This window comes from Pipra filicauda, unplaced genomic scaffold (genome assembly GCF_003945595.2).
Source record: "Pipra filicauda isolate LSUMZ 115617 unplaced genomic scaffold, ASM394559v2 scaffold855_size65159_pilon, whole genome shotgun sequence".
Taxonomy (NCBI): domain Eukaryota; kingdom Metazoa; phylum Chordata; class Aves; order Passeriformes; family Pipridae; genus Pipra; species Pipra filicauda.
In genome coordinates this window covers 47,940-65,160 of record NW_024105037.1, presented here as the reverse complement: position 1 = coordinate 65,160, position 17,221 = coordinate 47,940, and the positions used below count along the sequence as shown (strand labels likewise).

The 17,221-nt window shown below is 54.5% G+C and overlaps 2 long non-coding RNA genes across 3 annotated transcripts; both read right to left on the bottom strand.

Moving 5' to 3' along the window:
* Window positions 1–5,067: 5,067 nt before the first annotated feature.
* Window positions 5,068–5,847, bottom strand: LOC113988351. The gene is made up of 3 exons (XR_005567030.1): window positions 5,548–5,847; window positions 5,296–5,421; window positions 5,068–5,203 (listed from the first exon to the last, which is right to left on the bottom strand). It is a non-coding gene; the product is annotated as an uncharacterized LOC113988351 (long non-coding RNA).
* Window positions 5,848–5,919: 72 nt separating this feature from the next.
* Window positions 5,920–10,131, bottom strand: LOC113988350. 2 transcript variants are annotated; one of them, XR_003540872.2, is made up of 7 exons: window positions 9,915–10,131; window positions 9,014–9,238; window positions 7,902–8,548; window positions 7,575–7,741; window positions 7,076–7,221; window positions 6,714–6,964; window positions 5,920–6,595 (listed from the first exon to the last, which is right to left on the bottom strand). It is a non-coding gene; the product is annotated as an uncharacterized LOC113988350 (long non-coding RNA). The 2 variants fall into 2 exon arrangements; XR_005567029.1 differs by having other exon boundaries at window positions 6,760–6,964.
* Between the last annotated feature and the right edge of the window lie 7,090 nt (window positions 10,132–17,221).

Sequence of the window (17,221 nt, the reverse complement as noted above, 5' to 3'; positions counted from 1 at the left end):
AGTGTGTGTGAGCAATCATGCTGAGCATCACTTGTTCCTCTGGGGTTTTATTCCTCTTTCTCTTTCTTTTGTCTCCCTTTTCAATACAGTTATTATTACAGTTACTACACTTACTATTATTTTCATACTTTACTTTGTTTCAGTTATTACATTTTTCTTATCTCAACCCACGGGTTTTGCCTTTTCTTGATTCTCCTCCCCCTGTCAGTGCAGGGGGAGGTCGGGGGACTGAGGGAGCAGTTCTGTGGCACTTGGCTGCTCACTGGGGTTAAACCACACAAAAAGGGAATGCACAGGATTGGAGACCCTGCTGGGATGTGCTTTGTATTCAGGAACTGCCCAGCACCAGCTGGATAGAGAAGGGCCAGACCTTATGTCCCTGCAGGGCTGGGATTCACTCCCTGCCCCAAAGGCCCCCAATGTGTCTGAGGAGCCCTGGGTGGTGCCTGTCCCACAACTGCTGGGAATGGGGACGGGGTCCCTGCACAGGCCCTGTGCTGTCCATGGCAGCTGCTGCACTTGTGCTGCAGAGCCCTGGCACCTCCCCTGGCACTACAGGCCCCTCTTTGGGTACGAAATTCAGGTTCAGCTGCCCTGAATTTTGTTCAGCAAGGAAGGGATGTCCAGGAGACAACTGCCATTGTACTCTAAGGATGTGTAGAAAATACCCTGATAAAGAACAGGAGAGAGACCTCCCTCCCTGCATTTGCTCAGCTGAGCACCTCTGTGGGCTGCCCTGGACAGGAGGAACAGTGACAGGTTCCCCTGTCCTACATGTGGGCCCCTTCTGCCACTGAAGTTGGCCAAAGCAATGTCCCAGCAGCCTCCAAGAAGATCCCACAGCTGCTGCCCTGTCCCTAGGAACTGCTCCATTGCAGCCTGCAGTTCCCAGCAGGAATCTCGGTCACCTCTGGCCCCTCAGAAGTGACCAGGGCTTTGTGTCCCAGCAGGTCACTCCTGGCTTTGGTCTTCATTCATTCCCACGGGAGGTGGGACAAGGAGTCTAAGGCGGTTTAAATAATTGCACGATCCACTTTGTGGGTACAAAGCTGAATTTGACACAACTCTAGCTATATATAGGGTTCAGGGAAGGGGGGACATACATTGTATTCACATTTGAGGTTGAGGGTCCAGGAAGCGTAGGGAGATAATTTTCTTCAAACAGATAAACAGATATTTCTTTATCACAATTACAACAGGAGATGGGGCAAACAAGGTGGTAAAAGGATTTTCATGGAGACAGCAAGTCTGCTTAATTAAAAGATAGTATAAAAATATCAGGTGGTATATGTAAAGAAGCTTTCCTTGTCTGTCTTTAAATTCCATGGTTTCTGGCTAAGATAATTTCTTATCTCTGCAGTGTCATCTGCCCCAACAGGAGTCACCTGCAGGTGCCTGTTTTGGGCCCCCTGAACTGGGGCAGGAGGAATCCCACCCCATGGGGGCTGTGGAGGGAGCTGAGTGTCCTTCTGGCCCCAGGTCTGCAGAGCCACAAGGAGACACCTCTGTTGACTCAGCTGAGTCCCTTCCCTCAGTGGGGGTGAAGGAGATCCCTCCTGGGCACTGTCTGGGTTTCCTGTCTAATGATGGGACATGAAAAGGGGCCTCTTGAACTTAACTCAGTGTCTGTTTGGAGAAATGACCCTGCTGAAAGAAGTGTCTGTGCCCAGCTGAGAGAAGGAACATCATTATTTCCTTCAGCTGTGTGCCAGCAGGGTCCCCTGGAGCCCCAGGGACACTTGGAGGGATCCCTGAAGGGCAGAAGTGCTGCCTGGGGCTGTTGCTGTGCTGCTGAGCTGGGCCGGGCTCCTGGCACACAGGGAGCTCCTGGCAAGCTCTGCCCAGGAGCAGCTCCTCTGCCCAGCCCAGCAGGGCTGAGGGCACTGCCTGCAGCACCCAGGGCACAGGAGAGAAGGCAGAGAGATGAGAGGCAGCCTGGGCTGGGAGGGGACTGAGCTCTCACTGTGGGAGAAACCTTCACGGGATTTGAATGATTATTTCTCTGGCTGCAGGAAAGTTCAACTTCCCTTCCTGAAGGCATCTCCTAAAGCTGCCACATCCCACAGCTTCTAGGATCTTTCAGCAGGACTCTCCCAGTTGCTGCAGTGCAGGGGAAGTGGCCATATGGCAGAGCAGGGCAGGAGCTGCAGGCAGCAAGGGCAGACAGGAGAAGGGAGCAGGAGGTTCAAGGGATCCTGGGCTGGGAGGACAGGGCAGAGCTGCTCGGGGGAGGAACCTTCCCAGTCCTTTGCCACGGTCAGGCTGTGGCTGCAGAGCAGTGCAGGGGAGTTCCTGCAAGTGCCTCTCCCAGCTGCCAAATGCCAGCAGTGGCAGGAGCTGCCAGGATGGCTCTGCTGGATTTGCTGGGGTGCAGCAGGAGAAGCTGCTGCAGAGCAGGACTTGCTGCTGCCCCCTCAGAGGCCCAGGGCAAGAAGGTTCCCTGTGCCAGGGCTGGCTGTGGGGTGGGAAGGTGGGGGTGCAGCCAGGGGTGCCCAGGGCTGTGGGGCAGAGCAGGGTCCTGCCCCCAGGGCTCTGTGTGCTGGGGTAGGGACTCTGCTGCCTGCCAGGGTCAGCTCTCAGCCCGGCCAAGGAGCTGCCACGGGGCTGGGGGAGAAGGGGTGGGTGGAAGGAGTGACCCCTCAGGGCCGGGCAGGGCTGGGCAGGGCAGGGCAGGGCTGGGCAGAGCCCTTCAGCTGCAGGCTCAGGGCTCCTCACAGGGCTCCTCACACCTCCTACCGTTTCCAGGGGCCCTTCTCAGGAAGCACATCCCCCCAGAACACCTCCCCCTTCCCAGCCACCGCAGGGGCTCTGGGATCTGCTCTGCAGCCCCTGCCCAGGCAGAGCTGCCCCTGGCACTGGGCTGGGGATGGCTCTGGCAGCACTGGCAGGGAGCTGAGCTGGGCACAGGGAGGGGCTGCTGGCAGGAACAGCTCCTCACCCAGAGACAGGCAGGCAGGGACAGGGAGCTGCTGCCACAAGTGCTGGGCAGGGGGATGTGGGCCCCTCCCTGCTGTCCCTGTGGCACAGACCCCTTCCCTGAGCAGCTCCTCCCTGGGCTCCTTTCCCAGCCTAAGCAGAGCCTGTGCCCTCAGGCCATGGCCCCTGGGCTGTGCATTGCCCTGCAGCAGCAGAGCCCAGGCAAGGACAAGGCCCCCATTTCCATCTCTCTCTGTGTGTCCCTCCTCCCTTGGCAGCAGCATTGTGGCATTTCCCTGCCATCCCCTGTTGTCTGAGCTGTTCTTCTTCTCACCATTGGCTTTTCTCAGGCAGTGCAGGGGCTTTGGGGTGGCAGGTTCCTGTCCAGACACAAACCCTTTGGGTGCTGCTGTGGGGATGTGTCTGTGGGAGCAAAATGCCCAAGTGCCCTCCAGGCAACTTCAGGACATTCAGCTGCTTCCCCGGGTGTCCTGCAGGGTGTCCTCCAGAAGGGCACAGCTCTGCCATAGTATCTCTGTGCTGTCTGGGATCCCCATGGAGAGGACACCTCGGTGGTAGAGCCATAGAAATGCTCTGGGCAGCTGCAATGATCCCTCTGTGCAGCAGTCTGGGAGAAGAAAGAGGAGATCCTAATCAGGCACCCTGAGAAAAGACAAGGAGACTGTCAATCTGCCCTTTGAGCCCAGATTCCTCTGCTCCCAGAAAGGCCCTGTCTCTTTTTAAGGGAGCTCCTTAGTGTGATCCTCCCTCAGCTCCAAGCTGCCAGCGAGGGGCGGCTGAGAACAGGAGTGATGGCCAGCGTAGTTCTTCTCTCTGCACTGAGACCATCCCTTTGCCTCCCAGGACCCACGAGATTTCACTTGGAGAACATCAGAAATGTCAGGGATTTCAACCATCCAAATTTACTTCTAAATGTGCCAAGTGAAACTGTAACAAAACTACAGCAAATCCCCTCAGCTCTGCTCTGCAGTTGGGCAAACTGTGAACAGCAGGGCTGGAAACGCTTTGATGTGTCACAGGCACATTTAATCTCGGATCACCCCGTGTCCTGAGCTGCCTCTCACAGCAAGGAGGATTCCTCGGGAGCCTGTCACAGGGTCCCTGCTCTCAAAGCCCCCATCAGCCAGCAAAACCCAGAGCTCAGGGGAGGGGGATGCAGAGACGTCTTCCTAAAAAGAGAGACACATTTTGCCAATAGAGTCTGACCTGACTCAGTCCTGCCTTTTCCTCCTCAACAGAAAACCACACCCTGAGGCAGCCCCAGAGCTGGAGGCAGCACTGCAGGAGGGGTCTCAGCTGAGCGGAGCAGAGGGGCAGAACCCCCCTCCCCTGCTGCCCACGCTGTGGGATGAGCCCAGGACACAGGGGGCTTGTGGGCTGTGAGCTCCCATTGCTGGCTCCCATCCTGCTTTTCATCCTCCACTATCCCCATGGCCTTGGATGCAGGGCTGCTCTCCATCCCTTCAGCCCCGAGCCTGGCCCTTGAGATCTGGGGGCATTTGACACCCGCTGGCTCTTTGATCCCCTTTCCCATCCCTCCCAGAGCCCAGGGGAGGTCCAGGTGCTCCAGGGGCTGCCCCGTGTGCCCCTTGCCTGTCCCAGCCCCCAGCAGGGACATTCCACGATGCCCCAACCTGCACTGCTCAGGATGCACATGGAGGGGGTGAAGGGGATCTCGTGTGCAGAGACCCCCAGGAGCCCCCTGAGCCTCTCTGCTCATGGCAGGGGAGCGGCCAGAGAGGCACTGGGTGTGCAGGGGCTGGAGAAGGAGGGGACAGGGACATGGGAATGCAGGCATGGAGATGGGAACACACCCATGGAGATGGAAACACACCCATGGAGATGGGAACACACCCATGGAGTTGGGAACACACACAGAGAGATGGGAACACACCCATGGAGATGGGAACACACCCATGGAGATGGGAACACACCCATGGAGATGGGAACACACATATGGAGTTGGGAACACACACAGAGAGATGGGAACACACACATGGAGTTGGGAACACACACATGGAGATGGGAACACACATGGAGATGGGAACACACACATGGAGTTGGGAACACACCCATGGAGATGGGAACACACACATGGAGTTGGGAACACACACACAAGATCAAGCAGAGTAGCTTTGCTGAAGGGATTTATTGATCATTCTGGGGAAATGCCCCTGGGCTCTGAGGGAAATCAGGGGGTTCTTCCGGGGATGATCATCTCCTCATGCCACTGGAGGGGGACAGGGCACGGGTGTCACCACCAGTCCTGAAAGACAGAGCCCCAAATGTCACCCCCAAAGTCCACTGCAACATGAGAGGGGCCTTGTCCTGACCCCTCTCCCTGCAGGCACTGCTCACCTCAGCCATCCAGGGATGCAGCCACGCCTTTCTCACCAACAGGACCCACCACCTTCTCAACCACAGGGGGCTGGGGACAAAGACAGGCTCAGAGACACACTGGGTGCAGTGGGATGTATTGGGAGCCTGGGGGAAGAAATGGGATCCTTGACGAAGGTGCACTGGGGTATACTGGGGCAGACTGGGATGGATTGGGAGTGTCATGGCCATGTGAGGGGAGGACCCGACTCAGGCAGAACTCCTGGTACCCACCTGAGCCATCTTCAGGATCCCAACGTCCACTAAATGCAGCTGGAGAGAGCCCAGGAGCCCTGGCTGGTCACTGGGATGTCCCCGGTGCCAGGTGAGGGATGGGGGGACCAAAGTGTCCCCCAGTTCCCAGACTGGATGCCCTCCAGTCCCCCCGGCCCACTCACCTCCCGCAGATCATTTTGGGTTCCTGCCAAGAGTGCCTGGGCAAGGAGAGCAAAGGTTTAAGCAGGATTGGCCCCTGTGGGGCTGGGGGAGGGACACGGGTGTCCCCAGCCCCCCAGCCCAGGGCTGCCCCCGTCTGAGGGCGAAAATCCCTTCTGCTCCCCCTGCTCCCACTGCCCCCAGTTTCACCTCCAACCCCTGTGCCTGCAGGGCCCAGGGTGGGGATGGAGACAAGGAGAGCCAGGGGAATTCAGGGCCTGCAGGGAGGGGGGGAGGAGGTTGGGGGGGACCCAAAGATGCTGAACTGGGGGGAACTGGGGAGCCCACGGGACTGGGATTGGGGTGTTGAAGGGGCCCTGTGTGGGATGCAGGGGAGGGGAAAGGAATTCAGGTGTAGGGACATGGGCACTGCAAGGGAGAGGCTTGGTGGGGACAGGAGGAGGAGGATGGAGGAGGACAAAAACGAGGGCACTGGGAGATGGTTGGGAGTGGAGAGGGAGTCAAGGAATGGTCTTGGGAGGTACCAGGGCAGTGGCCTGGGTGAAAGGCAAAGGTCTGAGGGGAAGGATGGAAAGAAAAGCTTTGGGAATGATTAATGGGAGGATATTTGGGGACCCTGGGTAGGACACAGAGCAGATCCTGGGGAGGAGATGCCTGAGGGACCAAAAAGGATGGGATGGGAGGCCCAAGAGGTGGGATTTGGGAGCACCATTAAAAGAAACAGGTGGGGGCCCTCCCAGCAATTGACAGTGGACCTCCCTTGTCAGGGATTGCTGAATGGCTTCCTGCTGTTGCATCTTTCATTTCTTATCAAAAATCACCCAAATAGTTTTCAAACAGTGCCTGCCAATGGAGCTTGAAGGCACTCGTTCCATCAAAGCCATACCTGTAATTCAGGGGCATAAATAGAGAATGTAGATTTGTCTCTTAAGGTGCTCTCTCATTTCTACTAGAGGTCAATTAGCATCATGTAAAACATGATCATTAAAATTAAAAACTCTTACCCTTCTATTTCCCTTTGAAAAATAATTCTGCTGTTAAAACAATCACTTCTGTTTGATTGTTTAAAATCCAAATGAATGTGTGTACTAGTGGACACAGACAGGGCTCCCTCACAGAGAAGCCCATGAAGTATGGGCTGGATGAGCAGACAGCAGGCTGGTTGAAATCTGCTGGCCGGGCTGGTGATCAGGAGTGCAACATCCAGCTGGAGGCCAGTGATTAGCAATTCCTGGTGAACATCTTCCTTGATGATCTGGATGATGGGATATAGTGCTCAAGTTTAATGGAGCTGATGAGTTTACATTCCGACTGCAAGGAACATGTTTTCACATCTGAAGCAGGGGATGGGAAACCAGAGACTCACTGTGAACACCCAATGATTTCCAGAGCCTTTCCAGAGCACTTCATTCCAATCTGGGAATTTTGGATTAAAAAATCACGGTGCTCCTCCATTACTCTGGAAAGGGGACCCTGGTCTGTCGGGAGTGAGGACATTGCTGAATCTGAAAGCTGGAGAAGACAACAAGAAATGTGTGACCCTCCAGAGGATGAAAGCCCTGGATGAAGTTGTCAAGAAGTTCAGACCCAAAGCCTTTCGAGTTTTACGGTTGTGTCTTAACATTTCTTGTAGTTTTTCCCTTGCTGTACCCTGAAATTGTTTGATGAAAAATCCCCTTGATGTCTGTATCCTTAGACCCCGCTCCCCCATTGGCCAAAGTTTGCTGCATTGCAGTATTTTCTTTTTGGCCACCCTTTCCCTAAAATGGATAAACCCTACCCCCTTTTTCCCTTATCCAGTTACACTTTGCATGCTGGGGTCCCATCTGGGGGGCCAGGAAGAGCTGTGCTTTGGGACCAATTACCTCTGCAGCTGCTCGTATGCCTTCATAGGCTGCTAAGATTTCCTTCTCCACAGGGGTGGAATTGGCCTCAGAACCTCTGTAGCTTCGGCTCCAGAAACCCAGTGGTCGCCCTCACGTCTCACCAGGCACCTTTGGCCAGAGGCTCCAGGAGGGACCTTTATCTCCAGCTGCAGAGTAGAGCACATTCTTTACCTCTGGTCCTGTCCTGACTGCTCCAAGAGCCACGGCATGTGCAATCTCTTGCTTGATCTGCCTGAAAGCTTGTTGTTGTTCAGGACCCCACTGGAAATTGTTCTTTTTACGGGTCACAAAGTTAAGAGGGCTCACCATCTGGCTGTACTCTGGGATGTGCATCCTCCAGAAGCCAATGGCTCCCAGAAAAGCTTGGGTTTCTTTCTTGTTTGTGGGTGGAGCCATTGCTACAATCTTGTTGAGGACGTCTGTTGGTATCTGGTGTCGTCCATTTGCCATTTCAGCCCTAGGAACTGGATCTCTTGGGCAGGGCCCTTGACCTTACTCTTCTTGATGGCAAAACCGGCCTCGAGGAGAATCTGGATGATCTTCTGTCCTTTCTCGAAAACTTCTTCTGCTGTGTCCCCCCCACAATGATGTCATGGATGTACTGGATGGATGGATGGGGGTCACAGCATCTCGGTTCCTCCGATACTGTTGCCTGTGTACAGTTGTCGTGGCCGTTGGCACTTCTTGTCCCCAAAGCTCCAGCGATTCCTTTCGTACAACAAGGGGACCAATGCAGCACCACCTCTCCAATTTTAAGTAGCAGTTTCGCTGCCTTCACCACTAGGATCATTGTCGCTGAGCAATGCAGGGATGGGTTAGAGCTGATCTTGGAGTCTTTGCTACCAAACCTTGAAGGCCACCATTAAGGAAACTGGCTACTAGGCCGTGGATGTCGAAATTAAGGAAAGGAAGCAATTTGTTCCATCCATCTGAACGGTCCCTCACAGGATGTCCTAGGACAGGCACAAAACCAGCAAGAATCAGGAAAAAAATTAGTAAACAGACCATTGTTATTATTTTTCTTTCTCCTTCTTCCTAAACAAAGCTATGTTTAGATAAACAAAATCCTTCTTGGCAGCTCTCCCAGGAGTGTCCCAAAACAATGGGGGATGTTTACAAACAAACCTGCTCTTGGCAGCTTTCCCAGACAACGTTCCCACAACAAAACCAAAGGAACCAAAACAATCCCACTTCTGACACCAAAACCATCTGTAGCCAGTTGGAGTTGGCTTCCTGCCAAACCCCACAGACTACAGAAGATTACTACATGTAAATTTAGGGTAGAACTTAGGTGGGAGGTTCCTGTGCCACAGAGCTCTTGCCCACAGTTTCTCTTGGAAAAGAATGGAGTTCCACAGCTCATTGCTTCCATTTCAACCTTTTTGGGCCTTTGACCACTCTGGAAAATCTATACCAACCTGATGAGCAGAAGTCTTGGGCTTTACCACAGGTGTCTGGGTGGTGTTCTGAGAGCCAGACTTCTGCTCAGTCCCAAACTGATGCCAACATGTCCCAGGCCAGGTGAATCCAGAAGTGGACTTGCAGCCAGAACTCCGCTGACAGCGCTGCTTGTGACCACAGATCTGCTTCTGTGGCGCTCCAAAAAGAGCTTGGTGTTGGCCTCTGCAAGTCTCTCAGTAGCTCTGAAACATTCACAAGCACACACAGAGTCATCTTTGGCAGGAAGGCTTTCGCAAAGTTACCCTCCACAGCCTTGGCTACTACTCGACTTCTAAAAGCCAAGGGCATGAAGAGCGTCCAAAACCAGCACATCCTTTGATCTGAGCTTGTTCACAGGGCCTGTTTCTAAGAAATCACACCAAGTGCAAGGAGCAGCCAGTGGCACCTCCAGAAGAACTCTGGGCTACCCTGGCCTTCTCAAGGAAAGCTCAACCCTCAGACCCGCTGCCAAAACAGAAGCCAAGAAAGAGCCGCCTTATTTTGGATTCACAGAATCCAACTCTCTTCTCCCAGAGGCCTCTCCTTATTCAAACAGGAAAGGGCACAAGATTCAGCTTTTCTGTCACCCACAAGATGAGGAGAGTTGAGACTGGCAAAAAGACTGCCTGCTAAAACAACCTCAACTTGAAAAGACACCAATAATGCCAGAGTGGTGCTGCTGTGGGGTTACTGCTGGAACTCTAAAGAGAAAGGAAGACAGGTCTGAGGAAGGGAAGGCTCTGAAGGAACTTTCCCCACAAAGATGCCCCGTTCTGCTTTCACACCTGATGCTGGCCAGATGTAGAAAAGGGATTGCCAAGGAAAATGCAGGAGGAAAAAGGAGTCTGTTCTTACCAGTCCAAAAAAGCAGGGACTTACCTTTCCAGTTTCTTGGTGAGGCTTTTTCTTCTTTGGGCTTCCACCAGATACAGCTCTTTGTACATGTCCACTTCTGCCTGGGTGGATTCCTTTTGAAAAGGTCTTTCTGCTTGGTTGCTTTTTGTCCTTCCCAGTGCACGTTCCAGATCTCTAATTCTGTCTTCTAACTGTTTTTTCAGTGAGTCCACATGACTGGTTCTGATTTCTTCTAAGGTCTCCTGGTGGGCTGCCTGTGCCTGAAGGAGACAGTGCACCTTCAACCACCACAAGAAAAAGAGAGCTCTGCCCAGCACAAAATTGCACACACCCACTTTCAAGGGCCCAGCCTTACTCAGAGAGGCGGCTCTGCCTCCTCACTCCCAGCAGCAATCAAGGCAGAACCCAGGAGCTACCAGGGCAAACAATTCTTTGCAGTGGGAAAGAAGCCCAAATGAGCACTCTGCTTCAAAGCTCCTAATGAAGAGCCTGTGGACACTGGGGAGAAATTCACTTACTTGCAAAACGAGGCTGACCTCTTGTAGCTTTGCACTTCTTTCCTGGTCAGCTCCTTCTGCCACCTCTCCTGTACACTGTTCTCTTTGGCTGCCATCCAGCACCAAAGTCTCCAAATGATGGTGGTGTTTTGTCACCTCTTCTTGCAGCTGACATTTGCTCTTCTCCAGTTGTTCACACTTCCCAAGCAGAGTGGACAGCTCTTCTTGCAAAGCCTGGTTTGGGGCCTCGAGCTGCATGCCTGTTCCAGGCTCCATGTCCAGCTGCTGGGAAAGTTCACCACCCTGTGCACAGAGAAATAAAAGAAAAGGAAACTCAGCGTGATCTAAAGGCAGTGAATTCTGGGAAAACCTCTCAAGGGGGTGGCCATGGCAACTGTATTTATCATCTACTGGAAACGAGCCTAGGAAACACTTGAAAGATTCCCCAACAGAAAGAAGAAACTTTACACCTACTTAAGAATTTGGGAGACACTTCTGGCAACAATACTTCTGGGTCCCTTGGAGCTCAGGATGAAACTCCTCATTTAGAATCTAAGAATTCCTCCAGTGTCCAGCACACCAAATACCCTCAGGGCTTTTGTAGCAGCTGGGGAAAGGACCAGGCTGCTTTCTGAGCAGCCTCTGCTGAGGAGAAGGCAGAAACTGAGCTCCCCAGGCTCTGCAGGAAAACTTCATCTGACAGTTGCCCCACAGAAATAGGCAACTAGGCTCAAGAGTCACAAAAAGGCAAATTTAGCACCAGCTTACTGAGGCAGAGGCTTGCAGGGCTCTCGGAAGGGCTTCAACGCTCTCGCTTGGCTGCTGGACAGTGCCTTCCAATCTGCTGTTCTCACTTGCAAAGCTTAAGAAGAAATACAGCTCTTATGACCAGAAAATCCAATGCCAGACAAACTGTGCTAAGGAACAGAAGCCACAGCAGAAGTGTCCTTCAAAATCCCACTGACTCTCCCCCTGTTTCCACCCAATCCCCCAAAGCCACAGACCCCTCACTTCACTGGGTTACTCTCTTACTCTTGCGCGTCCTCTTCCAGGAGGTCCTGCAGTTTCTGGGAGGAAGTTATTGCCTCTCTTTTCTTGGCATCCAAGGCAGTCTTCAAGTCAGGAACACAATGCTCAGACTGAAGATGCTTTTCTTCCTCCTCCTGCAGCTGTAAAACCACGGGAAGAATCCACAGTTGTCAGGGGAGCTTCTCCAGAGAGGAGCCAGCTGCTGCTGAAGAACTCAGGTGCTGCATGTCTGTGTGCATCCCCTCTGCCCAAAGAACTGCAATCCATTCAAGTCCCTTCAAAGCTTCACTTCTACTCCCCAATGAACACAGTGAACACTGTTTTGTCCCTTTTCAGGATGGATAGGAAGCAACAGGCACCCCCAGGTTTCTCCCTGTGGGGACAGGCTTTCCATACCTCCGCGCCAGCCCTGTCCAGCTCCTCCTGCAAGCGCAGATTATCTTCCTCCAGGTGAGCCCCATGGCTTCCAGGAACCACAAGAGCACTCCTAAAGCATGCAAAATTTCATCAGAAACATGTCTGATCCTGCATCAGTTTTCCCCTGCTTGCTCCCAAAACAGCCCTTTCCTACAAGCTCCGGGAAAGCAAAGCCAAGTCCATGGAAGCACTGGAGAATTTCTCTTACAAGGGGCCTCCCTAAAGCAGCCTCAGCTACCAGCTCAGGCCTTGCTGTTCAGGGCTCCTTGCACTGCTCTTCAAAGTCCCCCCAGATGTGGCTGCACAAACTCCCAGGGCAAGCCCTTCGACCCCCTGACCATCTCCATGGCAGGAAGTTTTCTCCTTCTGTGCTCGGAGCCCCTCGTGTCCCCTGGGACAGTGTTGCTTCTCTTTCCCCCAACGCTTCCCTTCAGAGCACTGAACGCCCCAACTCTGCCGTGCCTTAAACCCCCCTGGCCTGCAGAGCAGCCACGCTGCTGAGCTACTGGCAAGTTTCCCCGGGGCTCTGGCTCTGGGTGGGGAGAGGGCACCACAGACAAGGCTTTCTTGCAGACCTCAGCGGGCAAAGGACGAGAGCCCCTGAGGTACGAGAGCAGCCAAGGGCAGACCTGCATTTACCAGTCCCACAGGGAACTGCTTCCACGGGGCTGCTCCTTCTTTTGCCCAGCTCATTGCCACGCCCCTCGTCTGGGTCACACTTGCAGACTACCCAGAACACCCGGGGGCTGTTTTGACAAAGCCCTCACCTTTCCCCCTGGGCTTGAGCAGGCCTGTCAGCTGCTTTGTTCACAAGGCACTCCAGAATCTCCTCGTGCTGTTGCAAGGCTGCAAGTTTCAAGGGGGTAAATCCCCACTAAAAGGAGAAAGAATCCCCATTAGAAAGACACAGACAAGCTCTGCAGCTCTTGGAAAGAGCAGCTTTAGCCACGTGCCAAGGTTACCTGGTTCTGAGCATCACTGTTGGCATGATGCTCCAGTAACAGCCCTGCTACAGCTGTGTTTTTAGAGAGCACAGCCAGGTGAAGGGCAGTGTTGCCGTCAGCGTCTGCCAGATTGGGGTCGGCACCGTGTTCCAGCAGAACAGCAACACATTCTTCCTGCTCCTGCTGCACTGCCTGGCAACAACACACCAAAAGGGAAAGGCTTCCAACTTTTCCATCCCCCTCTCTCACAACTCCCTCAGCTCCTGAGTGCTGCCATAGAAGACCATCTGCAAAGATCAGCTAACAGAGGCTGTGCCCTGCCCATTGCAATAGGCGTGTTTCTATGGCCCTGCCCTGCAAGGAATCCTGCCAGACACCTCCCCTTTAACACCCCAGCACTAAGCCCCACCTCCAAGCTCAGAAGGCATTGCACACACCTTCATCAGGGCCGTTCTCTTGAAGCTGTCAGCGAGGTTGGGCTGGCTGTTCTTTCTTAGCAGATATCTGACGACATCTGCATGGCCATTGGCTGAAGCCAGATGCAGAGGTGTCCTAAAAATTAAACAGATGCTCTTAACCCAGACAGACAAAGGACGAGCCCAAGCTGTGTCTGTACCCAGCACCCTGGGGACCCTGCCCGGACTCTGCTGCTGCTGCTGCTGCTGCTGCTGCTGCTGCTGCAACCCTGCCCTGATGAGCCAGAGGGCAGAAGAGAACAGGTGAGGGCTGAGCAGCTGCAGAACAGCCCTGCAGAGAGAGCACGGCCAAGGGGCAGGTGGGCAACACGCGTTTGCAGCAGCGCTGGAGCCCGGCCGGCAGCTCCGAGCAGTGAAAAGCTCAAGAGTTCCCTGTCCCAGCTGACAGGGCAAATGTCACTTTTCAAGCCTTGTCCCTAAGAGAGGGCTGCCGAGGACTACTGCAGCTTGGCTCAGGAGCAGCCAAGGTGTGCCATCAGCGTGGCCCAGAACTCACCGCATCTCCTGGTCTGGCCTGTCGATGCCGACTACCTTGACGTACCAGCGCCAGCGCCTCAGCCAGCCCAGGTCACCGCGGGCGGCCGCGCGGTGCAGCCTGCCCAGCCCCTGCTCCCGGAGCTGGGAGGCGCTGCTGGAGCTGGTGGCAGCCCAGGGCTGCCCACTGGGGCTGCTGGAGGGCGACTGCCGTCGCTTCTTGCTCAGAAGCCACGGCATGGCCCTGCTTGGAGCTCCCAGCAGCAGGAAGGGCAAGAAGGCCCCGGCGGGCTGCCGGGAGCCAAGTGGGGATGAGGAATGGGACGGGGCGAGGTTTAGGGGGAGGGTGACAAAGGGGCGAGAATAAGGACGGGCACAGGGTATGAAGCACAAGGCAGATGAGGTCGCCCTGCGCAGTGGTCATGGCCTGCAGCTGCCAAGACGGCGATGCAGGCGCGCAATGCTCCCCGAGCGGGATGTGCTGCTGCTCCCCGAGAGGCTCCAGCAGCTCTGAGCGCCGGCTGCGGGCACCAACAAAGCCGTGCCCGACTGGCGCCTGTGGCGTCACAATGGCTGGTGGAAGGCTCAGCACGTCAGCGTGGGGTGTGACAGAGGCCACGGGGCAGGGTGGGGCCGGGCGGGGCAGGGCAGGGCGGGGCAGGTGTGAGGGCGGCCCTGCTGGGCCTTGTGGGAAGGAGGCGGCCTGGGCCTTGTGAGGGCGGCCGGCGGGAGTGGGCACTGCCCCGCCTCAGGGCGCCCCGGGGCAGGGCCCGGGACGCTCCCACCGGGCCGCAGGCTGCGGTAGGCGCTGGAGCAGCTCCCGCATCACCCGCTCTGGCTTTTTGCTTCAGCCTGGAGCCGGGCTGCCTCTGGACACACTGCCATCAAATGAGGCTCAGGAGGAAGTGGGGCCACCACAGCTCTCAAGAAATGCCCACCCAGCGCTCCAAGCCTGCCAGGCCAGAGTTCCAGGACAATTCCCCAACTCCTTTGTCTTGTCCCTCTTGAAGAGCAGACACCTCACCCCCCTTCCCCTCACAACTGCTCTCTCCTGCTGCTTTGCCAGATGCCAACAGTGAATTTCTGCTCTGCTGCTCCACCAGCCAACGGGCAGCACACAGCAGGGCAGGAAGAAACTTTCAAACACATCTTGTCCCACTTTGTCCCAATGACAACACCAAGTGAAGGACCACAAGTTCTGCACCAGCTTTCTCAGGGGAGGGACACTACAATGGACCACAAACAGGCTGAAGAAATTTCCCTTTTTCTTTACAGGCTACAAACTGGTCTGCTTCCCACGGGATCAGGGATTTGCCTGTGTTTTAGGGTTACCAGGGGCTCACCCACTATCTTCTGCCCAGAACACAAAGAGGAGGGCTCGAAAGCACTGCAAGAGTCTGGCAACTGAGTAGCAGCAATAGCTCACCTGGAGGCCATGATCTTAACACCACTGTGCTTCAAGCCTTCCCGGAGGAAAGGCACACATTTGCCTGGCCTCTGGGACAGGCTGAAGATGCAGCTGTGAGCAGAGCTGAAGGGAGCAGAGGACAGCTCTGGCTCAGCCTTCAGGCCTGGCTTCTCTTTCAGCCTTGAAGATGTCTGCTGGACTGATTTGCACTCAGACCAAGGGCAGAGAGAGAAGTCTTAACTCCCAGCCCAGGAAGAAAGCCTTAAGACGCCTTCAAAAATATGACTCTCCTCATCCCTCCCACCTAGGCCCAAAGAGCTCCAATTCTGTCACCAAACGCAGCAGTTCTCCTCAAATGTCGGGACAGTTGTGGCAGCCGTGCCCTTTCTGCCAAAGTTGGACAGGTCCCCACCTGTCCCAAAGGCAAGCAGAGGGAAGAAGAGGGGACAGCCTTGGGATGGGGGAATGGGAGAAGCAAAGCCAGCAGGGGGAACAGAAGAAAACGAGGACACATCCTGGAGTCTTGACGGCGACTGCCGTTGGTTCTGGCGGAGGAGCCCCTCTATGCTGTGTGTGCTTTGGCACAGGCTGCACTGTGGGTATGGCCCTGCTCTGCTGGTGGCCACTGCTCACCCTCTGCACAGAATCACGGAAGGACTAAGGTGCTCTAGTCCAAGGCCTGTTCTGGAACAGGGTTTCCTAGAGACAGTTGTCCTGATCCCTGAAGGTTAGGAAAAGCCAGGAAAGACATAGGCAAAGAAGACATTCAGTATTTCTGCTTTTTTCCTCTCCTGTGGAACAAGCTGCCCCATCTTGTTGAGAGATGGGCCCACATTTTCCCTGCTTTTCCTTTTGTCACCTACAGACTTAAAGAAGTCCTTCCTGTTGTCTCTGACATCACTGGCCTGATTCAGTTCCATTTGGGCTTTGGCTTTACCAACTTCATCCCTGCATGCCCAGATAACATTTCTGTTTTCTTTCTTTGCGTCCACTCTCTGTAAGCTTCCTTTTTGTGTTTGAACAACAAGCTCCTTGTCAAGCCATCCATGTAGGCCTCCTGGAATTTCTGCCTGATTTCCTGCTTTTTAGGATGAAACTCTCTTGAGCTTGATGGAAGTGATCCTTGAATATTAACCAGCTCTTTTGTGTCACTGTACTTTGCAAGGTGTTGCAAAGGCTGTTAAACCCAACAAGTATGGAAAGGGGGTTTCGATGAGAAGAAAATTAGTAGGTGCAAAACCAGGATGACAGTTAGTAGGATGATTAGTAGGATCAAACCCAGGATGAATGGGCTCTGCTGTAGCACTGCGCCAGATTCAAGGAAATTTACCAGTAACACAGTTCCCTGTGGCACAGCTGCTGGGATGTGGAGCACAAGTCCTCACTGCTGTGTTCACTTATGAGCCTTGCAGTCATTCAGCCCCCAAGGACAGCTCCGTTTGTGTTCACAGAGATCCAATGACAGTAAGAATCCCTGCCCAGCCTGGTGTTCAAAGGAGATGACAGTGTAGAGATGGGAGAAATACACTGGGGGATTTGTTCCCCAGTGTAATGGGTTTACTTGTTCTAAAAAACCGAACGGGAATTTTCTTTCTGCCTTGGGTGATTACCTACCCAAAGGAGCTGGCTGGCAGAACTACTTCCAGCCTGACAGCTCTCTCTGGGGCTGGGGGGGGAGCATGAGGAGTTTTTTCTCCCCTCCTCTCCTTGGAAAGTGGCACTTCACTTTTTGCCTTAACGGAGGCAAGGGGTGTGTGTGTGGGAAAAAGCTCTGAGGCCGTTTTGCTCTCGACCTGGTCATCTGGCTGCCCTCCGGCCTCGTTTGCCTGCACGCTGCTCTGTCTCCAGCCCCAATCTGCTCAGATTCCATCGGAGAGTTTTGTGCTCACCGACGAAAAAAGGGGAGTCCTGACCACAGCCAGGCACAGACAGCGTGAGTTTAGTGGGAAAGAAACCGCCCTTCTTTCCCCTTTTCCCCTTCCCGTCCTGGGGGGGGAAAATCTCCATTTTTGGCTTTTGCTGCGATCTGGGGCCCAACAGCGCCCCCTGCTGGCCAACACCGAGCACTGCAGGCCCCGCCCCTCCA